The 27,327-nt window shown below is 50.6% G+C and overlaps 1 pseudogene; it reads left to right on the plus strand.

Annotated features, from left to right (window-relative positions):
• Positions 1 to 12,087: 12,087 nt before the first annotated feature.
• On the plus strand, positions 12,088 to 16,866 carry LOC146399616 (UPF0669 protein C6orf120 homolog pseudogene; annotated as a pseudogene).
• The last annotated feature ends 10,461 nt before the right edge of the window (positions 16,867 to 27,327 follow it).

Below are 27,327 nucleotides of genomic sequence, written 5' to 3' on the forward strand. Positions count from 1 at the left end.
GGCAACTGGTTATCTCTTTGGACGCTGAGTAGGATGTTGGAGGCAGCGATGGCAACGGCCTTCTTTCTTTCACTGCCCTCAGCTGGAATTTGCCGGCAGTGGCTCCCCCCTCCGAGTCCTCAGGCTTGCGGCCCAGCTGGACTCCACATTCTGGAAACCGAAGGCTCCCCTTGGGCCTAGATTCCTTCATGTTTAAAAGCAACGATCCCCGTGGGTGGTGTGGCTTCTGCCCTGTTCCCCGCCCTTCAAGGAGGCACAACCAGCCTCAGCTGTCAGGCTAAGGCTGATCCAGCCGCTCACGCAGGTCACACGTAGACGACCCCGGATTGGTATCAGACCCTCACTAGGCTAATACGAGCCCCGAGATGGGCGGGGATTGGTAAAGAAACAGGGAAGTATCTCCCTTTGAGACCCTGGCGCCCTAAAGAGGACCTCCCTTCTGCCCCCTGGAGAAAGCGTGTCTGAAACAAAGCCAGCATTACACAAAGCAGAACTGCTAGGCGAAAATGGGGACGCAGAGCTGCAGAAATACGTCAGCGCCGTCATGAGCGCTGCCTATCCGGGACCTTCCGTGTCACCCAAGCTCACGGGTCCCCTTCTGTTCCCTCCAGACCGAGCCATTTCGTCACTGGTAACTCTTAAGATTTCTGACTAGTGCCTTACGAATTGTTTCAAGCAGAATGTAGTAGACATCACATGAAAACAAACAAACAAGAAGCACAATTTTGACAAAAGTCAGTATCCATCACACGAGCTACCTACTTTCCATGTATCACTTTGTATATTCATAATATGGCAAATTAACACCCTATGTTTGGAATAACTTTGAGTTCTGGTAGGGGTCTCCTCATTGAATCATTATTCAGTTGAATTGAAATACCACAAGCACATCAATTTGTCAAGTCAATGCATGTTATTATAGTATTAATTTTTTAATCAGACTGGTAATCTGGCCAGTTGGCTGCTTAAAAGCAAAAATAGCCAGACAGGTCCTTGCCTTTTTAGGCTGAAGTTGCTGGGCTAGCTGTCAATCACAGGTGGTGGCTACCTGTGTGGACTCAGGACTTCCAGAACTGTGGGTGCCTCCTTCAACAGATGCTGCCTCCACACATGAAGATGCAGTTTGCTCCACAGAGAAAGGGACACGTCCCACCCAGCCCGGTGCCTCCTCATCAAGAGAATCCAGACGACGGTGTCAGATCGGAGGCTGGCAGGAAGCATCCCTTGGGTGGGAGGAGGCTGCAGACACCCAGTCAATGAGGTGGAATGTGTGGGCTCAAAAGCAGAGTATTACGTTAGCAGAGAAAAGACAGACATCACTGAGATAAGAGGAAAGATGTGGGCAGCACGTGGCAGCACTGGGTGAAAATTAAATGAAAAGAGTTAACTAAAATTAAAAGGGGTAGATTTCTTCCTTTTTTTTTTTTTTTTTTTTTTTTTTTGGTCTTTTTGCCTTTTCTAAGGCTGCTCCCTCGGCACGTGGAGGTTCCCAGGCTAGGGGTCCAATCGGAGCTGTAGCCGCCGGCCTACGCCACAGCCACAGCAATGCAGCATCCGAACCGTGTCTGCAACCTACACCACAGCCACTGCAATGCAGGATCCGAGCTGCGTCTGTGACCTACACCACAGCTCACAGCAACGCCGGATCCTTAACCCACTGAGCAAAGCCAGGGATCGAACCCGCAACCTCATGGTTTCTAGTCGGATTCGTTAACCACTGCGCCACGACGGGAACTCCAAGAGGTAGATTTCTTTTATGGGTGTCCTTGAGCCTTTTCTTCATCCAAGTACCACCACCCTGTCAGATAACTCACCCGCGTGATTATAGCCGCCACAGTTGACGGGGAGAAACGGGGATTGAGAGGGGAGGACGTGCCTACGTGTCCAATGGAGCTGCGGTGTAGCCAGATGTCCAATATGGAAGGAGACAGTCACAGGCAGAGAACACACAGCGCTCTCAGCCATCCTGGCGGAGCCGGCGTCTCAGATAACCCTTCTCCAAAGGTTTTAGCCACGCTGCTCTTAAGGGAGAGAAAAATACTGCCACACGCAGTCCCGTTGGAGTGGCACTGAGTTCCACTCTGTACATGCAGTTCACGGGACCGAATCCCACCCTCAGAGACACTTGGAGAGGAGAAGCTGGCAGTGAATGCTTCTTGCGGTGGAGCAGGAGCTGTCACCCAACTTCCCAGTTTCCGGGAAAGCCAGATAGCCTGTTATAACCCCGTGCTTCCTTCTAACAAAAGAGACAAAATGTCTACACTCCCTTCAAGGTTTGGGGACCTTGTGACCTATGCGGAGCATTTCAAGAGAGAAACTTGAATAAGACTTTCAATTAATAGCAATTTTGCCTTTCCTAACATGTCACCGAGGTGGGGCTCCTTCCCAACCCCTTTCTCCCACTTATTTATACAGAGGCTGGTCCCCACATTTGTCTAGAAAGTCCCTGCTTTGCATGTGTGCCCAGCCGAGGCAGCGCTATTTGCATGTGCTGTGTAGCTCCGTGCTGGCAGCCTAAGAACAGCAGCGTTGCAGAAGCTGAGGTATATTCTTGGACTGACCCCATTCACTCAATCACTCCCCAGATACAATACAAGGCTATTGAAGGGTCGGAGACCCTGGCGGATTTGAAGGCTTTGTGCTCATTCCAGGATGTCTTTGTTCGGGTAACAATAGGTGACATCCCACATAATGCAGGCCATTTGTACCACTGCCTGCTGGAACTTCCTGTTTGGAACGCGCGGCAGAGAGGTTGCTGAAAAGCCTGGGTAGGCGGCGAGAAAGGAGCCAAACAACGCCGGATTTCCAGGATTTTCTCTGGTTGAGGATGAAGGCAATTAAATGGGTGAGGACCCAGAGAAAAGACAGCATTGCGCTGGGCGACCCGCATGCTTGAAAGTGGGTTTACAGGTCTGCGAACGCGCCGGACTCCTGCAAAGCTGGGCCCTCACGCTGAGGCAGGTGGCCCCGCCTGGGCCCTCTGCTTTGCTCCCAGAGCACCTGCCAGCTTTCCAGCACCTCAAAGCCGGGCCTTTCCCAAAGACCATCATTTATCAAAATAAAAGAGAGGATCTCCTGGAATTCAATACTTTTTTGCTGTTTACATGATTTGGGGTATTGAAATCTGTCGAGTGAAGGGAGAGAAGCAATGTATCTTCTTAACAAAGTGTCTCTGGAGAATGAGGCCAATCCTGGCACTTGCTGACGGGACTTCCACAGAGACAGAGTGATCCCCATCTGGCCCGCTGCTCACGCGTGAGCCCGGAGCCTACAGACGGGCGCTGGGGAGGGGGGCAGGTTCAGGGCCCCAGCATTGGCCGGAAGGGTCTCAGGTCCCAGCTGGTCACCTGAAGTCTTGAGCAAGTTCCTTGACCCCACTGAGCCCCTGCTTCCTCCTCAGACAAGGCGGGGTCTTGCTTCTGCGTGTGGGGAGGACGGGGTACACAGAGCCCATCCCGGAGGTGCCCGCGGGACTCGGATGGGTGGGGCAGTTTCTCCACGCCCAGAGCACATCCTCCCCAGACCCAAGGACCGGGGTTGAGCAACAATCCCATGACATCTGAGCATTTCCAGCAGCCTCCCAAAGAAGTTTCATATGTCTAAACCCTTTGAAAGGGAGGCGTATAAACTAGGCATATTCTTCTCTGAGGAGGGTCTGAGTTTTACAGGCAAAGCAAGGGAGCCCGAGCTGGGGTTTGCTGATGTCATAGAGGGAGGCGAAAACAAATATTTGGAAACTTTTTTGGAAATGACACAGCAAGGATAAGAACCCAAGAGCATGCTAAAGGTACAAGACAGACTCTTATGTGCTAACAGTAACACTAGTTTACAAGGATTGAGCTGCTAGAATGGGACGGACACTGCTATTCCCTCTCTACGCAATATTATTCATCATTCCTGGGAGGGACAGGTCATTTTTTTCTAGATACAACAAATGAGAAAGCCGATTAACATGATCTGGTAGGTACTTGATCTTGGACATGAGAGAAGGTTGGATGCGTGTGGCAGGCACTCTGCTGAAAGCTTTTGATGACGAGGTAACACCATGTAATACTTATTTCACTGATGTGAGAGGTAAGGAATGAACCGCTTTGAGTGGACGCATTTCTCAGCCTCACCCAGACAAACAAGTGGACGCAAACCTGACTCTTTAATGTGGTTTGCGGCAAGCGCCTTTGTCCTTCTCCACTCCCGCGGCATCACTGCGCCTGTCTCAGGGCCCGAGAACACACATGGCAACCCCCCAGCTGTGTGAGCTTGGGCAAACAATTTAACCTCACTGTTCCTCGAGTGCCCATCTGTAAAATGGACTAATAGTAACAGCCCACACTGGAGCAGGTGTTACAAGGACCAGGTAGCGAAGTTGATGCTCTCAAAACCCTTGCAGCAGTGCCTGGCGCATAATAAGTGCTCAAGAACTGTTAGCCTATAAATTCCTGACTCATTATCATCACTCCATCTGAGCTGAGTGAAAGTCTCACCCAGAATAAATAGGCACAGAATTCAAGAACTTGACAGAGTTGCTTGGCGGCTCAGGGGTTAAGGATCCATCACGGCTCTTGTTCCGTCCCTGGCAGGGGAAGGTCTGCGTGCTGTGGGCGTGGCCAAAATAAATGAATAGGAGTTTGATGCGTTCTTATCTGCCCTCCTAGCCCTTCAGGAGCTGGCCACCCTCCCCAGCGAAGGTCATTGTCGGTTCTCCCGGAATTATGCTGCCCACTGCTCTGCCTGCACCCTCCTCCTCAGCTCTCTTTGGGAAACAGCAAAACCAGCTGCCAGGCACCAAAGGGCAGGCGGTCTCCCCCCACCGCCCAGTCCAGCCCTTGGCCTCTCGGTCAGTCGGTATTTTTGTCACATTCTCTGGAAACACTAAGGCGTCTCTTCCAGCATTTGCACCTAACGAAGCTTCTTTCTTTGGATGTGTGGCATTAGGCTTTCAGCCAGAGTACATCTGTGTTCATTCCGTTGGTGAAATTATATTTTAAGACCTTCCTAATTTTTTTTAAAAGAAAATGTGTCCTCTAAATACTAACTGGCAGGCAGGGTGCGGGGGCTGGGGATACAAAGGTGAATAAGGCAAAGTCCTCCCGTTTGCCGTTGTCCCCGTCTGCTAGGGAAAAGGACATCGCCACGGACCATCGAAGTGAGTCCTGGGACCACAGGTGTCCAGGAAGTGCCGAGGGGGAGGGCAGTGAGATCCCAGGAGCCCCCGAGCCCTGGTGGGCGTCCACGGGGGATTTGACTGTGGCCACTTTGGAGGGACGGGTATGTGAAGCCCAGACACCTCTTCCTTCCTCCCCACCCTCCGAGCACTCTGAGCCCGGGGCCAGGTAAGCTTGACCTCAGGAGACTTTGGAGGAGAACAGGGAGAGCGTGAGTCAATCCCCTTTACCTGCATAAAAAAGGCTCAAAGCATGTTTTTCCGGGGAGGATGATGACTGAGGGGGTCAGGGAAGCCCCTTCCTGCAGCTGAGAGCTCCTGGAGAAAAACCCCAGCAGTTCTGCCCCTGCGGCTCTGTCTTCCCGGAGGTAAAGACCAGAGGACTAAGCAGTGGAAAGGTCGCCAGCAAGAGAAACCACCCAGGAGTGGCTCAGCAGGTTAGGAACCCGACTAGTATCCACGAGGACGCAGGCTTTACCCCTGGACTCACTCAGCAGGTTCAGGATCTGGCGTTGCTGTGGCTGTGGTGTAGGCTGGCGGCTGCAGCTCTGATTTGACCGACCCTAGCCCGGGAACCTCCATATGCCACAGGTGTGGCCCCTAAAAAAAGAAGAGAGAGAGAGAGAACCCACTCAACAGGTCCCACGTCCCCCTGGAATCCCCGCCGGGTCTACCCTCGCCTGCAATCTCCCTGTGCATCGACTGCACCACTGAGGGTCCTGCTCAGATTGCCATCTCCGACTAACTAATCAGAAGGCGTGTGAGCCCCAGGAGAGGTCAGGACAGTCATAAAGCTCCAACCCACACCTGGCTTCTCGCTCAAGGAAAGGACTTGCAGTCTTCGATGGAGTCCTGTCAGCGCTTGCTCTGTCTTATCTCCTAAAATTTCAAATAGTTCTCGTAGTTGGCCAGAGAGTTGAGACCCAAGCGCCTGGAGTATTGTGTGCAATCCCCGCTTCCCCCTCCCTCTGCACTGCTCCCCTGACCGATTCCCCAAGATCAGACCCAGGTGAAGTAGAGGGGGAGCCATGCGGTTCTCAAGTTTTGGGGGGTCAGGTGTCCCCCCTCACAGTCAGGAGCTCATCTTTACCGTACATGCACCAGCCTAAGCCCACACACCCCACACGAATGTCCACGCCTGACTTTAACCTGAGTCTGGGGAGAAGACGATTCATGCAGATGCAGGCAGTGGTCCCTCCCGAGGTCCTAGGGGCCCACCAGGGCGAAGGAGCTCCAGGTTTGAAACCACTTGCTTTAGGTCCTGAAAGATACTCAGTCGCCTAATCACCTAATCACTCAGGGGGTTTCCTGCCCGCAGCACCCTCCCCCGCACCCTGAGAAACCATGTGCCCTGCCGGCCATGCAAGACTCCACCAGGGGCGAGGGATGAGCGGCAAGCCGTCCATGAGGGCAGAGCGGTCTCTCCCTGGCAATCCGCAGGCACTCCTAAAACCCGCTCGCCGGTGATCAAATTAGGAATCCTTTCACATCAAAGAAAAGTTCCGTTTTCATACCCGGGGTGAATATTGGATATCACTTTTTTTCTGCTCGGCATTTTGATATAACTATGCAATAATGTCCAAATAATGCCATGTTTACATATGCCAGGTGACAAGCGGTGTGTGTGGGATTACGGCGTTGAGGAGGGGATATTAGAAACATCTGAAGCATAATGAAAACTGTATATTGAAACATAACTTTTCTTCTGCAGTTTTATGTGTCATTGACAAAAAAGCAGGCAGGAGAAATTACTCCGACAGTAGAATCCCCCCCAGCTTCCACCGTCTGGTAACGGCGCTGCTCTTAGGGACAAAGTCCGGGATGAGAGAAGATTTCACGGAAGAACTGGCCAAAGGAAAGCCTAATTGCAAAACCACTGTCATTAATGTTGCAGAAGTGATTTCTAAGAGTGTGAAAAATTAGCATTAACAGTTCTGTACGAAGTTATATCGGACTACAATTTTAAATCGAGCTGACCTTTCAAAGACAAACTAATTACCAATTTGAACAAAAAGACAGAGTGTGCCAAGTGGCAGAGTATGTGTTTAGCCTTCGTCTAAGGAGGCAAAATGGTCTTGAGCAATTATTTCATTGAATCCACTCAACATAGCTCACTTAGACCTAAAAGGACTCTCTCCCGAAGAGCAGGTTATCTGTCTTAAATTTATCTAGATAGTTACCCCAGATCTGCAAATCACTTTACAATGAATCTACACCCAAATCGATCTCTCTAATTAAACAAAACAAATGCAGATTCAGTTGATTGAGTCTCTTCCTCAACAACTTTAATTTAATGTAATATAACTACTTATTGAGTACCTATTTTGTGCCTGCCACTAAGGGAAGCTCTTCGATAATGGCTCCTTCTTGATAAAAAAAAAAATCTAAGGTTTTTGAAGAGGGGGCCAAGCCTTCCGCAGCCTGGGCCCCAGTCACCTTTCCGCTTACTTCCCCCGCCCAGTCACAGGCCACCGTATCCAACAGCCTTGCCCTTGCCACGCATCAGGTGGCAACGCGGAGGCCATTGCCGCTTTACACGAAGCAGCAGGTGCCAGCTCCTTCAAAGCTCAGAGGCACGCCCCCCTTCCAGGGCCTCTCCTTAGGGTTCCTTCCCCTCTAATCCTTCAGAGCAGTTTACAAGGATGAGGGATTCGCAGGTGCCCATGTGGAAAACCGCCCACGCTATTTTGCTAGAGAAGAGACCCGGAGGTGAGAACAGGTGCCTTCTCACACATCGCTGCCTGGATCCTTCCTCGCGCTCTCGCGCGCGGCACAGCCCTTGGAGGGGCCAGCTGGTCCGTGGGGTGGCAGGAAAACATCACGATGCTGGCGAGGGAAGAGAGAGCCGCTTGATGTCTCCTCCGGCTTTGGTACAACCCCAGGGCCACAGCTGGGGGATCCAGCGGCCTTTTCTCCAGCTTCCTCTGGCTCCCGCATGGAGCCAAGGCTTCCCCCATCCACCTGCGCGGGGCGGGGTAGGGGAAGAGCCCCCTGCCCCGGTGGTGGTCCCGGGCTCTCACGAGCCTCGTCCCTTCCACCACCAGGAGTCACTGGACCCAGCCCAAGCTTTCAGAGGCACCTCAAAGTCTAAATGACATGTCCTGACTTAGAGATTGTTCCAAATCCAAAAATAAAAATATACTTTAAAAAAAAAACGCCACAATCAAACACTTAGTGTTTTCATTACGGTGCAGTTCCCAGGATTCTTCCACATTCTAGATACATGATGGGGTCTCAGGGATCTCATTTTTCCTCTCTCTTGAAAAGTCCTGCTGTCGTCATCATCCTGGAGATGACATCACCACCCCAACCTTGTCGGTGATTCCCAACAATGCAAAAAAGAAAAGATGAGAATGAGAATCGGAGGAGTGAGGGAGGCCCAGAAGACGAGGCTGTAAGGCAGGCCGCCCCCAGCTCTCTTCCTGCAGAGCCCAAGGGGCTGCTCCCGTCCAGAAGGTTTGGAGGCCGGACGAGCAGCTCCGGCCTGCCTCAGCCCTCACCTGGGAATTCGGAACGTCTCCCCTTCCATCCCCAACAGCCAAGAGGGAAGGCGGAGGAAGGCCTCCCGCATTACGAACCAGGACACGAACGAGACAGACGTGAGCTCTCCAGACTAATCACGACAGTAAAATCGACACACAAGAGAGATCTCAGAAGTCCTCAGATGGTGATATTCTGCCTGAATTGCCTTAAACCCCAGAGCTAGTGAGGGTTACCAGGAGTTGGGGAAAAGGGGCAGAAGGAAATTTGGGGGGTGACAAAAGCATTCAATGAGCGCGAGCATGTTTACACGTGTACCTTTGAAAAAATTACGGGCAATAAAACTGGTAAATTTTATTATACATGAAGTATGCCCCAATAAAAGTGGAATTTCTGGGGCTCTATTGCTGCATAACAAATGCCCCCAGATGGAGGGACTTAGAACGGCACACACTTGTCACCTCGCAGATTCTTTAAGTCAAGGGTCCAATGCAAACCAGAGATGGCTGATCTGTGTGCCCAGGAAGGTCAGCCAGAAAAGGACCGCTTTCGAATGGCCGTCTGCAGAATCCAATGCCTGGCATTGAACTTTCCCTCCAGCTTGAGTCTGGTTTGCGTTCTGGTCCATTGTTCCGTGTGTGTCTTATTTGCACCCAACGCTCAACCTACCTCACTGACTTCTCTCCAGATGTCTCCGTGTCGCCTTTGCTCTGATGTCTACAGGGAGTTAAACACCGCAGGTGCGTCAGCCAAGCCTCCGCATGTGCAGGAACTGCTGCTTCCCCTCCTCCGTCTTGGGCACCTCCAAGGGCAGTCCACCTTCACCTGTCACTCAGGTCCGAAAATGTGACCCGTGACCGCTGTCCTCTCACATTCCAACCATTGTCCCCAGCCCGCCCCCTCCCCACCCCTCCCTCCTCCATCATCTCCCACCCCGGCAGGGGGCCCAACTGGAATCCCACCGCCCTTCCAGGCCGGTGGTCTCCTCGCTCTCCGCCACCCCTTAAAACCAGGACAGAGCAGGTCACCTCCACGGAGAGGCCCCTGCCCCTCACTCCGGATCCTGTTATTTGCTCTTAGTGTTTGTGTGTTTTCTGTGGCACTGTTTCCAGCGCTGTAGAAGAAGGCAGGGACCTTATCTGACTCGCTCACCATGGCTTCCCCAGAAACTGCCACTCAGTAACCACCAAGTAAATATCCAAAGACTAAATGGATGTAACTCCCCCTGGACCGGGCTCACCTCTTGAGCCGCAGCCTTGCACCTTCCGGCAGCAGCAAACCCAGACCAATCTGCCGTGGCACCGTGACTGGTGCCGGCCAGCCCTGCCCGTGTGGCTTTGCACCTGTTTCACTCCTACCCGATATGACTTCCCTCTTCTCTGTACAAATGCAGTCTCTCCCCCTCCATCCAGACACGGCTCCAGTCCCACTTCTGAAGCAACAATCCTTCACTGATGACGCCGTCAGAGCCATTCCCTCCTTCTCTGACACCTGCTCCTTTTTGTTCACACCCCTTTCTTTCTGTCATGAATCCTGTGCTGTTCGATGGCAGTGTCCTTTCAAAGTTACCTTCCACGAACCCTGAATCGCCAGTAAAGGCTAAACCAGAGTCTGGGGCCCATTCAATCACTGCTAAGAAATTCAGGAGAAAAATATTTACTGAGAAGGGCTCCAATCATCTGAAACTAGCAGAAATCCATGTCCCACGGTTTAAATACTCAGAAGTTAACTGTCATCACCAAAGGTCCCTGGAGCAGCGTGCTATTCCAATCATTCAAGGCCTTCGTTCCTCTTCTGTTTTGTTATCAACAGTAGAAGATGGAGAGGGATGGGGGGGTGGGCAAAGAAGGGACTTGCCACGAAGAGGGTTTATAGAGAAGGGCCTGTGGCCTTCTGTCCACCCAGTGAGCCCTACTAGCCTTGCCTTTTGCCAACACTGACCAAAACCTCCCTCTAGGCACGCGGGTCTGGAGGAATAGACTTGAGCTTATGACAGTCGTGCAATGTACAGAAAGGGTCCCTCAATTCTCAGCATATCCTTGGAGGACGTCAATACATCCTCAATTAAAAACAAGCAAAGCAACAACAAAGCAAACTGGTGAAAATAAAACCACTCTGTATTGCCATAAATTAATTCCCAAACCGGGTAGATTCTGTATGACCATTTTAGTCAAGACTTTGATGCTCAACCAACTCAAGAGTAGCCAAGAAGCCACAAAGTCCAGATCAGGGTGCCACGTGGTAGCAGCATGCCTGAGGTCGGGGTCCCCAGCAGCGCAGCGTCCATCCAGATCTCAGCGCGGACAGCCTCGAGTGGGAATCTGGACTGACGGTCACCGACACGACGTGCAAGCTGCCTGCGTCCATCAATCAGGAGGAACGTGTACACTGTGTCATACAAGCGTACCTTATTTCAGTTAGGAGTTTCCTTTGTGGTTCAGTGGGTTAAGAGCCCGATTAGTATCCATGCGGTTGCAGGGTGGATCCCCGGCCTCCCTCAGTGGGTTAAGGAGCCGGCGTTGCTTTGAGCTGTGGTGTGGGTTGCAGACGCAGCTCGGATCCTGAATTGCTGTGGCTGTGGCGTAGGCGGCAACTACAGCTCCGATTAGACCCCTAGCCTGGGAGCCTCCATATGCTACAACCATATGTGGCCCTGGGGGAAAAAAAATTAAATTACTTTGACTGTATCATTACATTTACAGACACCGCAGAGCTTTCTTAGAGGAGGCCCCGTGATGTCTGTTTCTCGGATGCTCAGCACAGCGGCTGACACGTGGATAAAGGTCCAGTGAGACCTCAGCGTGGACACTGGGAGCCAGGGACGCCCGTGTGAGACCCTCCCCTGGAGTGTCTCCAGGGCTGGGTTGAGTGACTCTTGTGACAAACAGAGGATGTGGAAGGTGGCCCCGGAGACATGGCCACACAGAGACCCTGGCTCTGCACTGGGCGCCGTCCCCTTCTCCCGCTGTCACCCTGAGGGAGAGCAGACGTCAGGGGCAGAGGGGCCCCTGGCCAGGAGCCAGCAAGGGACAGCCCTCAGCCACCCACCTGTGGGGCCCTCAGTCCTGCCAGCAGACTCATGAGGGGCTTAGGGGCAAATGCTGCTGGTGGAGCCGTGGGGTGAGCCCAGCATGGTGGATGCCCTGCTGTGTCCTCAGGGGACCTTGGACCACAGGCACTGGTGATGTGGGCTTGGAGTCCTGGTCCCAGGAACCGTGAGCGGTAAACAGTGGTGCTCCCGGGACTCTGACTTTGCGCCACCTTGTCACACGGTGAATGTAATGGCTGGAGGCGGGGCAGGAGGCCTTTGCAGCGACGCAGGCCTGCCCCGTCTGCGGAAGTGTGCAGCAGGCAGCTGGGTGGGAGCGCGCAGTCGAGGAGACCCGGGGAGTGACGACTGAGGAAGTGCCCCCTCCAGGGTGTTTGCGGCCACGAGGAGGCCTGAGATGGGGAGTGGGCGCGGTGAGAAGACAGCCTCGTCCCGGAAGACTCGTGAGGACAGCCACTCCGGACGAGGGAGGACGGCCACCTCCGCTGATGGGGCAGGTCAGGGAACATCAGGGTCCGTGTTTAAGAAAGTGCAATAACCTAGCTCAGGGCTTCCGACGAGAACCTCCCCGTGCCCCCAACCATGGCTGAGTCTTCTTTTCCCACAATGCTCTTGAGCGAATGGCTGAGAAGAATGGTACTCTTTCCAGATGAACTGCTTCCACGGTTAGAACACTCGTGGCCACACAGACACCGACGGATTCATTTTCTTCCAAAATGGGAGCTGGGTTTACACAGCAGGAGCCCCATAGGCTTTAGGAACTTGTACCCTAACCCAAGCCAAGGAAATGTTTGTTGACAAGATAACGTCAAATCTTGTCGCTTCTCTCCTACCAAAGTTTAAATCCTTGCTGAGAAAGACTGCTCTTTACAAAACTCTTCCGGGCCCCCAAATCCAGGGCTCGTCTCTTATATGAACCAAGCTGATGGCTGCCACAAGGGCAGATGGGTGAGCAAGGGCACCTCTGTGACTTGAAGGCTTCGTCAGTGCCCTCGGCTGAGCAGGGGTCAATATGGATGTTGCCGGAATGCATTTATCCTTTGAAATACACGCCAACCCTGTTTCCACCTGTCACGTTTGCTCCTGGTTTCCTTGACCCCTTCTGTCCTTGGAAAGAAATTCAGTCAACCCCAGAACTCGCCGTGAGAAGAGACATGAGAGGTTTTCCACACAGGCTTAAGTTAAAATTAACAATCAGTTAACCAGAGACTGTGGGGTTATGTGAATCCTCTCAAGTTCGTCTCAAGTTCGTGGATATCAGACAGCATACTGGAGGGGCAGATGTCAGGAATCTGAGGCAGGGCGTTACCTGAGGGGCTCAATGTATAAAGAGTTTAAAGTTCCACATTATGAATAGGAATACAAAATGCAGGAGTTCCCTGGCGGCCCAGGGGGTTAAGGACCCAGCATTGTCACTGCTGTGGCACCGGTTCAGTCCCTGGCCTGGGAACTTCCTGCATGCCACCCGTGTGGCCGAAAAGAAAAAAAATTAAAGAATACAAAATACAAACATAAAAATCAAGATGTGTGGGGAAACAGAAATCAAAATAAATTATAAACGTTTCAAAGGTGACAAATACCACAAACATTGCAAATTCAGGAAGAATCCACAATATTTGACTATTTAACAGCCTGTCACATCTAACGTCATTCACTCAGATTTTTTATTTATCTCTTCTTGGATTGCCTCTTTATGGCAAAGCTTTTATAAGATAATTTTCTAGAGATACTAGGAGGATAATCCAGGCTCTCCTCTAGCAGGTGTCATCAAAACGGGTTTTGTGGAGTTCCCGTCGTGGCGCAGTGGTTAACGAATCCGACTAGGCACCATGAGGTTGCGGGTTCGGTCCCTGCCCCTGCTCAGTGGGTTAAGGATCCGGCGTTGCCGTGAGCTGTGGTGTAGGTTGCAGACGCGGCTCGGATCCCACATTGCTGTGGCTCTGGTGTAGGCCAGTGGCTACAGCTCCGATTTGACCCCTAGCCTGGGAACCTCCATATGCCGCGGGAGAGGCCCAAGAAATAGCAAAAAAAAAAAAAAAAAAAAAAAAAAAAACGGGTTTTGTGAGTTTTTGGGTTTTGGGGTTTTTTTTTTTTTTAGCCTTGGCTTAGAAAAGTCCTTTTCAGCTTCACAACTCCTAGCTGATAATATCAGCTAAATATTTTATAGTTTTTGTCAAATGTGAGAAAACTTCTGTCAACATCTTTAACCTATAAACCGTAAAAATTTCAGGGCATTTTATGTTTTCTTAAGTAATAACTAGTTGCACATCACCACTCCACACTTGTTAGAAACCTAGGCTTCCTTTTAGTGAATGATCTCTTCTGTCTGATCTGAAAACTTTTTGTACCATTACTTCTGGAAATGAGAGTAATTTCTATTGATGTCTCTGCCTGTGATTGTTTTTGTTTCTTATTCTGTTGATTTTTAGCTAAATTTTCCCTCTCCTCTCAGTTCTTCTGTAAGTAACATAAAGATAACCTTTGGATAAAGGTACCCTTTAAATTCACAAAATCAGAAGTCTGGAATCTCGGATTCGATGGAAACTTTCTGAAATGGCTTTTCAAGTTGCCATTCCGATGGCTTGTTTCCAGCTTAACTGCCCCTTCGCCGGGTCTCAGAAATTCCTGCGGCCCCACCACCAGCTGACGCGGGAGAGCTGCTGCGTGGAGGGCTGGAGGGAAAGGACAGCGTCTTAGCCAGGGTGTCATGTCCCCTCTAAATGACATTCCCAACATGTGACCTCACGAGCTCAGCCCGAGGGCTCCAAGGTTCTCCAGCTTCATGGAAAATCCACCTTCCGCAAAACACAGGGAAATTTAAATGATAATTATCCTATTCTGCCGCCTGGAGCTGAAGAAGGCTAGAAAAACACCAGCAGGCTCTAGGTTTCAACCCCTTTTCTAAACATGTGGCCACTCAAACAAACGGCCCCATGGTTCATGGATGGATCACTGGCACGGCGTATGGGCAGTGTCAGAACCGCCTTGCCCCAGCACTCGCCAAATCTGCACTGATTGTGGTCTAACGCAAAAGCACGCTCCACTCATCACTGATCCCCCCACCCCACCCCCGTCTGTTCACTCTCCGGTCAGGCCCTAGAGACCAGCAGACAGAAACCACAGAGGACATGCTCTCCAAGGGGACAGGAAAGGCCCCCGTGGACAACCCCCATCAGAATAAACGTCACAGACCTAAGTGCTGCAAAGTCATGTGGACAGACATGGGGCCCAGGGGCAGGGCCGTGCCAGCCCTGGGCAGTGGATCTAGAGGAGCCAGTGCTCGCAGAGGGGTGAGACCAAGGCCACCCAGGATGCCCTGAGAGGCGGGAGGGGAGGCAGCTGGACCGCTCACAGGAGAACTGACCGCATCCACAGTTAGCATGCGTTAGAAGGCACATTTATGGCTAATCTCCCCAGGGTCACTTCCCAGTAAGCAAGGCTGCCAGGCTGAAGGCCCAGCAGGCTGGCTGGAGGCTTATTTTGCTGCGTCTCAAGAGGGACAGTGACACGGATCGTAGCAGGAGTGACAATACATCTGTAGGTGAACAGAGCGCGGTGAGATGTTAGTGCAGAATGTTCCTGCCCATTCCGCACACCCCAGCTTAATTTTCCCTCAGCTTCTCTTCTAGAAACACCTACCCAAATTCGTCTATTTCACGCTCTTCTCTCTCCAGTGGACGTTTTAAAATGCTCTTGTGGACGCGGTGATTTTTGCTTTTCTCAGAGGTGCATTGTCTCGTTGGAAGTACATCACCACCCTCCAGGAGGAAGATACAGCGAGGCATCTGGGGTATCAGATGTCGAGTCTGCAGCAAACCACAGCCGGGACCCCAGGTCTCATGATCTCATCCAGTTCTGTGCAGCAAATGTCCCCGATACTCGGAGACCGAAAGAAACCCCTTCCCTTGTGCTCACTTGTTTGGGGACTGGGCTCTGAAAAGGGCTTGGCTGGGTGTGTCTGGTTCAAGGTCTCTCTTTTGGCTGCAGTCACGTGGAGGAGGGGGCTGGAACATCTGGGGGAGCAGGTGGGCACTGGCCCAGCCCCCCCACCTCTCTCCTCCGAGTAGCTTCCAGCCTCTCCACGTAGCTCCCTGCGTGAGCCAGTCTGGGCTTCCTCCCAACACGGCAGCTCAGGGCAGCGGGGCCAGTTCACATGGCTCCCCAGCGTTCCAGCCTGAGTGTTCCAGAGAGCAAGGAGGATACTGCCTTAACTCTGCCCAGCCTCGGATGCCCCATAACATGACTTCTGCCACCTTCTCTTGGTTATAAATGTGACACGGACCCTCCCAGAACTAATAGGAGGGGAGGTGGCCGCTAGCTGTCTGCTTTCCCCACTCAAGTTCGATTCCTTCTCTGGGAAGTTCCTCCAGCTGTGGCAGGTCCCTCAATCCTGCCTCAACACTTAGGGCTCCCAGGAGAGAAAAAGAAAGCAAAGAGGAAGGCAGCTGGCAGCCCCCGCCCCCAGCCCTGGCCTTAATGCTCCTGCTGTGGCTCCAGTGTCTCCCGTCCCGGCAGCTCCTGATGCTTAGAGCATCTCAGGCTGCCTCTTCAGGGGATTCTCTGAAGAGGCAGAAGTTCCAGAAGACTGGCTCTTTCTGCAAATTGTTTAAGGTCACACAGGAGCTGGGAATTACAGCTCCTATGTAATTAATAGGTTAAATCATGAAGGAAAGACAGTTCTTAAGATGCAGAGCTTAGCAGGTGACGCAGACCTGGACATATCTGATGTCTTCTTCCCTCTGCGTTTGGATGACTACAAATCACAGTCTGTCACTCGTGACCAGGACACGTTTTTACACCAGCACGTTTCCAAGACCCCAGGGGAACAGGGATCCGGGCGCAGCCACGTCACCTCAAGAGCAGGTGGGAAATGGATGTGTGTTATGGCAGAACCATGCATTTGGTGGGACTGCTCATTCCGATGGTACAGATACAAGCCGGAGGCATGCTCACGCCCCAGAAGGTGCATCTCAAGAAGATATTAATTAGTGTTTTGAAATATTATTTGATACTTGACATTCTTTTTCAACTCGAGCTTGCTCTGGTGTATTATACCCTTTATCTGTGAGGTTGATGGCAAGTCATTGCAAAACTAGCTACTTTTGTCTGGTTGAAATCCCAGTTACCTTTTCTAGTGGGGGGTGGAAAGCAAAGCCATGCACAGTCCTTTACCTCAATTACCACAAAGGAGGAAAAGCGGGGGGCGGGGGGGGGGAGAATAACGGGAAGGTAAGAAATGAGACCAAACAAACGATGCAGAAAGGGATCTACATCCAAACAGAGCCACTTGCATTGAGAAGCCTGGAGAAGAGCTGACCACAGCCCCCACTGGACAGCACCCTGGGCCACTGACATTCATGTCCCCTTGTCCTGGAGGGTCAGCTGGCCCCAGCAAATCACATAACTTACATGTCCCTTTGGGAAAGCCTGTCCCAGCCGATGCTTGGGAATGCGGCCTCAGCAGTGAGCAGGAGTCAACAGACCATTGCTCCCTTTCAACGAAAATGTGATCCCTGTCTAATTCGCTGCCTTCGTAAAAGGTCCCCGCCAGGGAGCCCCTTCCCATTCGGATCTGAGTGCCGGCGCAAAGGACTCGCGGCTCACTCCTCCCTTCATTTCCCCACCGTTTCGTGATAGTCCCTTACGCGATTTGAATTTTTAGGGACAGTGTTGTCCCCTGGAGAGGCCGCGGGTGGAGGCTGGAGGCTGGGTACTCGGCCCCTTTAAAGAGGAGGGTGAAGCAGCATAAGGGACTCGTCCCTGGAGAGGAAGCACTGTCCGTTGCTGAGGGCGTGGGTAGAGGACGAGATGGAGTGAATCCCAGCATTTTCAAGGCAAGAAAGGACCCCGCAAAATCGTTATTTCTCTTGGAACATCGAGATGGAAATCCAAAAGGAAGTTCAGGTGGGTGACCTAGTCTCTCTTGTAGGATAGCGGGTTGGTATGAATTCAGTTTTCAGGACGATAGATGCAAGCGTTGATCAAGCTCCCCCGTTGCTATGATTCTGTTTAAAACCATCGTCCTGAAATGAACTGAGTCACCAGGTGGGAGGGGGAATCACACAAATCACCTTTCCTCCCTTCACTGGAAGTGAATTTTGCAAAATAAATTTTTTAGTGTTTGAAACTCATATACACACATATATGCATACATACACACACATGCATATATGATTCTAGAGAAATCCTTTTAAAAGCCTTGAGAGGACGGCCCCTCTTTACGGCCGTCTCCATGGGTAAGGGATGATCCCTGGGAGAGCAGCAGTTGGGAAGAAGCGCAGCCTTTGTAAGTTGCTGTAGCAAAAATGACCACATCAGCTGACATATCAAATGGCATCTCTGAAATGTCAGAAGGAAAGGGAAATACCTTCTCCTCCAGCAGCTGAGAAGTAACGCCCAGAGCAGAGGGCTTGGTCGGAAAGGGAGCAGGAGGAAGCTGCTCATTCCAAGCCTGAACGCTGGAGAGTCGTCTTCCTCCCACACCATCGAATAATGACTTGCAGTCAGAATACACGGGATCGCATGTGAGAGATGCAGAATGACAGCCATGCAGGTTATATGAACTGTCAGTCCTTAGAAAATTGAAATAGTTTTCAAACCCAGAAACCACTCATGATAGCTCTCTTTCTCTTTGCCTTGTTTTAAAATACAACCTTTGGGAGTTTCCTGGTGGTACAATAGATTAAGGACCTGGCGTTGCCACTGCCATGGTGTGGGTTCCATCCCTGGCCCAGAAACTTCCACATGCTGGGGGCACATCCCTAGTAATGATAATAACAGTAAAATACAGTCTTTGTCTTTAAAGACATCCAGCTGGGGAATTCTAGCGCTCCTCTGACAATAATTAAAGATTTCCAACTGTCAAGCCCAGGACTCGACAAGGCAGTACCATCTTCTGTGAGGGAGCAAGATGGGAGGGACTCTGTTTGGGCTCCACCCCACCCCCACCCACTGTGTTGTCCTGGGCCAGCTCCTCACCCCCCGTGACCTTTCCGTCTATAAAGCAGAGGTGATAAAAAGTCCTTTCCGAGTTGTCCTGAGAGCTACCTGAGACCATCCAGGTAAAAGGTCCATCGTAAAATGGGACGTCCCCTGTGCCTGTCCCCTGCCTGACTTTGACAGGCTGACTTCTGTGTCCGGTGGGAAACAATACCAGCCTATTCTCAGGAGAAGACAAGGGGAGGAACCCCAAGTGATAGTGACAGGGCCTAAAGGAAGTCAATGCGGTTAATAAAATACGCTTAGCCATTTAACTGGATGGCCTCCCAAAGCACCCAAAGCTGGGATTTTATGAATAAAATACTCCGTGGAGGAGAGGCTGCAAATCCAAATACCTGCGTGGGCCAAGAAAGGCATAGAGAGAGAAATGCAGGCTGGAAGTAAGAAAAACTGGCGTATAAGCACCATCGTGACTGGCAAGGATCACCTGACCTCAGCAGGGGCCACTGTGAGGCGTGCTGGAGACTGCGGAAAAGGGAAGAAGGCAGTTCCCCTGCAAAAGGCAGGGGCTACCCCCTCATCTCTGGCCCGCTGCAGCCTCGGGGAGATGCGGCTCTCGTCTTGCTAGATGGCCACCACTTTCAGCAGACAGCCACTAGATGCGTACATCAACTCTTCCCCTTTCTTCATGTTGGCTCACAGTCTCTCCCCTAAAAATACCACGCAGATCAAAACTGGGGGCCCCCGGGTCTACCTGCCAGCTTGCACCCCTGCGGGGAAAAGACAGGCGGCAGGAGATGGCCCGGCTGGAGGCTGAGCATCCGCCGTGTGGATGCCAAGATTCGCGCTGCTCCCTCGCCGGCTGATCTGGAATGTGGATGCCATCAGAGACGCCGTCACAAGAAAAGTGAAAGCTGAGTCAGAGCCGGGTCACTTGTGGGAAACGACCGCTGGCATCATGGGGCCTCAAGTGAAACTGACCTTTTCTGTTTTTCTCTCTCCTGCCAAACATTCCCGAGTCCAAAGTACCTGGAGATGAAACCAAAACATACCGCTCTGGCCAAAGAGCCTTTGATAGCTGAAGAGGTGGGTGGCAGGCGGCCCAGGGGCCAGGCGGGAGGGCGGGGAGTCCCGTCCCCACAGGTCAGTTGAGCCCAGAACAGACGCCCAGAGAAACTGAGGCCGAGAGGGTCCCACTCGGCGCTGAAGTCCTGGCAGCAATATTTTCACAACATCTTAGATAACAAACAAAAAGGACCATGTGTACAAAAATAAACACCGCCGTTAAAAGAAAAGTAATCACCCAGAAACAAAGACATGCTTTGATCTTGGAAAGAAACCCTCGTTAGTCTGTCCCTTTGATGAGAATCTTAGTGCCTCAGGCCAGTAGCTCCCAAACAACTCGGGCCTAGAGCTGAATGAAATTACAGAAAATAGAATTTATCTACCAGTCTTAATTTAAAATTGGACGTCAGACCAGGGTGTGCGGAGGTGGGAGGCGGTGCTCTTAGGGGATGTCAATCAATTAGCACCTGTATCCTCAACTTTGTATTACTTATAGACGTATTGGGTTTTTTTTTTTTTTGTATCCTGATAAAAATAGATACATTTTTGATTGGTGCAAAATAGCTGATTCAGTTAAGACTGCTCGTAAGGTAGTGATTTTCTTCTTGCAAGGCTTCAAAGACATCAGCAGTGGATGCAGCAGTAAAACGGGATATTTAGTTCTGATGTACAAAGAAACTCAGTATTTCAGGTTCCACATGTACAATGACACCTGCAAAAATAAACGTGAAGATATAATTTTAAGGAACAATTCCATCTCTATAATTTTTTTTTCCACCCCCCTTTTCCTAGACCCCACCCCCTTGTCCCTTGGTAAAAAATTGCTGCCTGCCATGCCGTTCGGCTGTCACCGTCAGAGTGTGCATTAAGCAGATCTCCGTACCTTTGGTCGCCTGTCAGGGTCACCATGCCCGGAGATAAGCGCCCCAGAAAATAGCTCCCTATCGTGTTGCTCCAATTCGCTCCTTACTGAAGTCACGTGTATCCACAGAGGTCAATGTGCCAGGTGCGAGACTAAGCACAGAGGCTGCAAAGCTGGTGGGTTGTGACCTTGCCCGCAGGGAGCCCCCTGGCACCCACCCTCAAGCCCTCTGACTGGGTAGAAGTAGCCGATAACTTTATCAGGTCCTCGACGACTGGTCCTGAGGTCAAGGATGGTGATTTGACCTCCTTGGTGACTATAGCCAATGGTTATTCTTCACGCATTTTTTTCTCAGCCACGCCCACAGCATAGGGAAGGCCAGGGATTGAATCTGAGCCACAGCCACAACCTAAGCCAAAGCTGCAGAAACGCTGGATCCTTAAACTCACTGCACAGGGCCAAGGATCAAACCCATACCTCAGCAGTGACCTGCACTGCTGCAGTCAGATTCTTCATCTGCTGCGCCACAGCGGGAACTCCTTACCAAGCATATTTGACTAATAAATGATTAGCAGCCTCAGGAGCAAAAAGGAGCAGGGCAGGGGAGTCTGGGGAGACCGGTTTGTGTCCGGGGGCAGACTTAGGCTGGGAGGTCATCCAGCCTTGGGAATGCCCTGACTATAACTGACCCCAAGGCTCAATTTTGCCAGGAAATTCTCCTTCGAGGGAAAGGTGGACTTGTTCTAATTTACCACGTTCCTCGCCTACCTTGAATTCACAGGCGTCTCCGGGAATGTCTAGAAATGTGAGATGATGGCTTAAATAAAGTGGGCAACCCAGCAAACCGCTTTGAGCATGTGTGGTAAGGGTCTGGAAATGAGGCCACTCAGCCTGCAACAGAAGGTGTTTCACGGTCTGGGTGGCTCTGCCCCCAGGGTGCAGTAAGGCTTCATGGAATGTACTGACAAGCAGAGGGAGACCCCCCCCCGCCCCACCCCGTGGATCATTGCCCATTAACTCCTGAAGCCCAGTCCCCTTATCCCCTCGTTCTGTGGCTCAAGGAGGAGCGTCTGTCGTGCCTCCTGATTCCTTGTCTGTTGTGGGTCTTGTCATTAAATGGAGCGAGCAGCTTTAATCACATGCTCTCTGTCTCCTGTTTCAAACCCTGCACAGTATCTGTGGCCTGGAGTTCCCTGTGACGTCGGTAATAAGTGACTCATTTATCTCTGCTGCTGGCTGCCAATCTGAAAGTAGGGGTTTGAAAGAAAGGACCTGAGCCATCTTTCCCTTCCTGCCTTCGATTCGTAATAGGAAAAGCCAGAGGGAGGGCGAGGGAAAAGCCTCTGCAGCTTGAGTGTGGAGAGAAGGCCTGGGGACAGTTAGAAAACGCCTCCTTTCAGGTCAGACCAGTATCTCCGTCCTTGTCGTCAGGGGTCCTCGTGGCTGACGTGGACTCTGGTGAAACACCCCCCAGCAAGCGAGGTCGGGTCACCAAGTTCAGTCCCACCTAGAAGCTCACCAAACATTACCTCATCGCTAAAGAACGCCCTCTAAGCGGGCAGACCTTGAGGTCGGATCTTTTTGCCAGGTCTCCGGAATTTTCCTGCTTTCAAAACCGTCACAAAAGTGACCCCTCCGTCTCCAGAGGAAAGCAGCTTGAGGCAGCATCTTCCTGATCAATAAGAAAAAGGAATCTCAGCTCATTGAAATTTCTTCAAAGGGAGAGAAACTATCAATTTCGAAAAATACCAGTACTGAGTTATGGGGAGATATGAAAGAGAGAAAAATCAGCAAGCATTTCAGGAAAAAAAAAAAAAAGCCTCAGAAGACATTTCCTGAGACTTGATATTTGAGACTCAAAGATTTCAAAAACAAACTTAAGGTTCCCGAAGGGGAAGTGTCAGCGAGGGATCCGTTAGGAGGTTGGGACGACAGACACACGTTACTGTGTGTAAATAGATGAGTGACAGGGACGGGCTGTAGAGCAGCCTCCTCAGAGCCGTGCGATAACCCAACGGGAAAAGAATCTGAAAAGGGTGAATATTTGTATATGGAAACCTGATGTACTTCGCTGCACACCTGAAACTAACACCCCTCTATAGGTTAAGTGGTTAAGTACACACCAAGACAATTTAAAAAAAAAAAAAAAAAAAAAAGAGTTGATGTTTAAAAGACTGAAAACAGTGGAGCCTCCACCTCTAGGATGGACTCCCTGGGCGGGGGTGGGCTCCCAGGTAAACCCAGAAGCACCAGGTTCTCCGACTCGCCCTTCTCTCTGGGCACCAGTAAAGCAGTGCTCGCACTTCCAGCTTACAAAGAAAACTTAATGCCAGAAAGGAAGCCTAATGTCAGTCTCTGCTCTTGCTGAGGAGGGTGACCGGCCCAAACGGGGCACCCAGAAGGATTTGTCCTGTGGGGACACGTGACGCTAGCGGGTGCTTGCCCTGACACAGGCAGGGTGGGCAGGTGGGCTCTAGGGAAGGGGCAGAAAGCAAGTGACAAGCCGTGTAGACCTTGTTTTCCAGCCGTGTGGGTACAGGGTGGACGCAGGAGGTGAAGATGGCAAGAGTCCGGGAGTAAGGATGGACTCTGAGCTGCGTTCCACCCCTGTGGGGGCGAGTTATCCCGACTCCCCATCATCGGCCCGGCTGGCCCCACGCAGAGACCTTCCAGCAAGTGAGACGTAAAGCTGATCAGGGCAGCAGGACCCAACCTCAGAGCAGGGCGTTTCCCTTTCAGAGAATCAGAGGCCAGTGTGGCTCTGAGTCTGTGTGGGAGGAAGTGTTTACTAAAGCTTAAAAAGCGAAAAGACTTGTCTAATTCAGGTAACTCGACTGCAAAGAGCCTTTACTCAAGATAACCTGGTAAATCCGACCGTGTTCACTTGTCGTTGAGCCAGACGGTCCGAAGTCCTTCTCTTTAAGGCTTTTTGGTCCTCCACGCGAAACTCTCAACATCGTGCTTCTCGGTCGAGGGGACTCTAGGTACTTCCCGTGAAAGCCTAAGGCCACATGTGACACGTTGTGAGCGGTGAAGACCAACCACCAGGGGCTGGGGTTTCCTTGCGACTTTTCTTTTGACTCATTAACTCTCCACTGCAACTTTGCGGGGCTGTACTTACACCTCGTTAGCCTAGCTCCTCGGTCTGTAGCCTAAATGTCCAGCGGGGAGGACGGTGTCTTTGCCGCCTTTCCCCCCTTCCCCGTGCCTTCCACCTGCTCTCTTCCCGCTGGGGCTTCTCCAGCCTCTCCTTCAAGCTTGCAAGACTGTTGTCTTCGAGGAGGCTGTGTCTTCTCCCTAAAGCTCCGTTTGCCTTGGTCACTGTCACGGCTCAGTTCCTAGGCCCGTGTCATCCCGGTCTCTGCTCCAAGCAGCCTTGGAAGCGACGTTATCACTGGTCATGCACCGGAGTTTAAGAGTGACTTCATGTCACCTCATTTTATTGGCTTTCGCTTTGTGGGGCTTTGTGGACACACGTGTTTTACGGACCGAAGGGAAGAGCAAGTCTCCAGGTGTCATTTTTGCGATGGCATTGGCTCCCGTCATGTCTCTGTCAGACGTGGGCAGGCCTCACAACAGTTCAATCTTTATTATTCTTAGTGCTATGATATTTGTTACGGTGACCTGTGGTTGGTGATCTTTGCGGCCCCTCTTGTGATTGTTCTGGCATTTTTAGCAGTAGCGTATTTCTAAATGAAGGTGTGAATGTGTTTTAGGTATAACACTGTGTCACACTTAAGAGATTATAGTAGTCTGACTTTTATATGCACTGGGAAACCAAAAAACATGTGTGGCTTGCTTTATTGCAATATTCACTTTATTTCAGTGGTCTGGAACCAAACCCAAAATCTCTCTGAGGTCTGCCTGGGTCTGGAATTTCCCCATATTAGAACCTCTGCTCTTTATCTGATTTGCATGCATATTAGAACCACGTTTCCAATTTTTCAGCAATCTTTATTAAGGAATATCAGCAATTTCTTTGCAAGGCACTCATAAAACCAAAGGCCCCGTGAGGACACAGGGAGAAGACAGCCATCTGCAAGCCAGGAAGCAGGTTCTCACCAGATTCTGAACCTGCCAGCACCTTCCTTGACCTTGGACTTCCAGCCTCCACAGCGAGGAGAAGATGAATCTGTCGTTGAAGTCTGTGGTATTTTGTTACAGCAGCCAGAGCGGACTGAAACAATTGGTTAAATGGTTACTCCCGGAATTATGCTGACATAGTTAAATCCAGAGTTTGAGAATTATTTAATATCCGAGCCATGTGGACTTTATCTAAAACTCCTGATCTTCACAGCCCTGTCTAAACTGATGGTACCTGATTGCTGAGCTCGCTCTAGAATCTGAGACCTTAACATGGTCGAGAAGCTTCAGAGTGGCTCCGTGTTGCCAGGATTTTACCGAATGAAGCCATGATGTTCATATCTGTATCTCCGGCCAAATGCGAAGCCGCTCCTCAAAATACTCTACATGACTCATGATCTCAGTGCAGTTATAGGAAACATTATTCATTGTCTAATAATCACTAATGTGTGCTGGCCACTGTGCCTGAGGCACTGCTCTGCTCACTCTGTGTACGTGATTGTGGCCCCTCTTTCCATGGCCTTTGGGATCAGGTCCAGAGAGCCTATTGCCAAGGAGAGTGCCTCCTCTGAGGCTCAGAGAGGTTGGGGAGCTGTCTCAAAGTCAAGCAGCTCGTGAAGGGTTGAGCCTGAGATTGAGCCCAAGGCATCTGACAGCTGAGAATGTGTGCTTAATCGTATTCCCGGGGGGCTGTGTCTGGCGGCTGTTCTATCTGATGAGTCACCGCTGCTGCTGAGCATCTTTGGCAAACCCGACAGCCATCCTGACGTGCTGTTACACAGGGAAAATCCTCTGAGCTTCACCTCGCATAAATACACTGCAGAAAATCCCCGTCGAGTGGTGGAGACTTTCCTCGTGCGTCCCCCTCCTCACTGGCACCAAACAGACAGAAAAGAATGGCTTCGTGGTCTCAGCAAGAGAAAACTATCCATCCAACTGAATGTTTGGCCTTGGTGATTTGAAATGGTAGACTGGCTTCACTAAACCAGCTACATGCCAAGTTCCCCTTTTCCTTTGTCCTGTGCAAACACCACTTCAGCATGAGCGCTCTGTTGGCACAACAGGTGATGCAACCGGACAAGACGAGTTTTTCATCAGGGCGACCAGGGGGAACTATCCATGCATTTCTTACAGAAACCTATACATTCATCGGCATGTGTGTTTTATAGGCTCGAGGTTTCCTCCCCCATTGAGATGCTCTGCTCTTTCATTTGGAAAACAGTTTCTTCATAAATCATAACCCTCCAAGGGACATTCTATGAACAGAGAACCCTGACAACGGTCATCTGTTTGAACTGAACATTCAAATTACAGTTCACGTGGGCTTTCAGAGGATATTTGCATTATTTCCTTCCCCCAGACGATGCCAGATTTTTCTGCAACCATTTGAAACCATCATTTATGAGTCTACTCAAAAAAAGAGAGAGATGTGCCATATTACATATATATATCTTAACATGGGCAGAGAAAGCTAGCAAGAACTTATGCTACTGCAAGTTGGCTGACTACACACAATGAGATGAGCGTCAGGAATAAGGACAATCCATGAGATTAACTGGCCACGTGGCGCCCGCCAGGCACTGCTCTAGGAGCTTAATTTTCATGAGCTCCTTACCCTGTGAGGATGACACCTATTTTCATCTACATTTTTTATATACTTACTTCTGCGAGTTTATCACTGACGGGGTCGGGGGGGAGTTTTCCATGGCAAGCAAGCAGTACTGGAAAACTGGCTGCCTCCTTTTCCAAAGGGAATTGATTTTGTTACAATTTTATCGCTTTTTTGGGTTTTTTTTTTTTGAGGAGGGCAAACAGACTCATCATGATTCATTATGAAGTCCATGCCAGTTGAGCGAATATATTTAGCATATGAATAAAAGTGAAAATAGTTCTGTGTTTGCGTATACTTATTAGAAACCACTATCCCTTTGATTCTTAGAAGCTTATACAATCCTGGACAATGAGATCATAAGCAAGGAAAACCCAACTGACAAAATCCCCTAGAAAGCCCTGGATTTTTTTTTTAGACCATTCAAATACAATTTCCTCTTAAAATAGCTCAGAGAAGAGTGAGTTGCCATTAAAAGGTTTCCATGAAAGAAATGTTGCTATCAAGATGTAACAATTAAAATGCCAACACGGTTCTGAAGTGCAAGAGAACAGAAAACCAAACACAACTTTGTCTAAGCAAACCTAACTGGATTTGTGATCCTGACTCCATAGCAAAAAGAATTGAGAACACATTTTATTAGAGAATTCGGACCCACTAAGTACACTGTACCTTTTGAGGATTACATGCGACAGCCAGGTTCTAAACTTGTTCATAGACAAGTCACTGAATTTCTGATCGGGGTATTTATTAAACTGTTTCGGATAAGCCGTTCTCGTCGTGTATATATATTTTTCCAAATACAACTGAATCGCATTGATCCCAAGGCTCAATGGACAGGCGAAGCCGTATCAGCGGGCAGAGTTCACTTAATGATGACTTGAACAGATGCGACTCAGCATCTGTCCTGATGTGTCTGTGTCTAAAAGGACAAAGAGTGCCACTTTTGATCTCTGAAAAGGACCCGAGAGATTTCAGCCAGCCCCCATCTCTCCATCTTTCAAGGAAGCCAAGGTCAATGACACTGGATGGGTTGGATCTTGAACTAGAACAAGAACCCCAAATATGCCTGGGCCAAA

The sequence above is a fragment of the Sus scrofa genome, chromosome 10 (genome assembly GCF_054392235.1).
Source record: "Sus scrofa isolate SSC_HxYL_T2T_F1_AM1 chromosome 10, Sscrofa_HxYL_maternal_Yorkshire_Landrace_v2.0, whole genome shotgun sequence".
NCBI lineage: Eukaryota > Metazoa > Chordata > Mammalia > Artiodactyla > Suidae > Sus > Sus scrofa.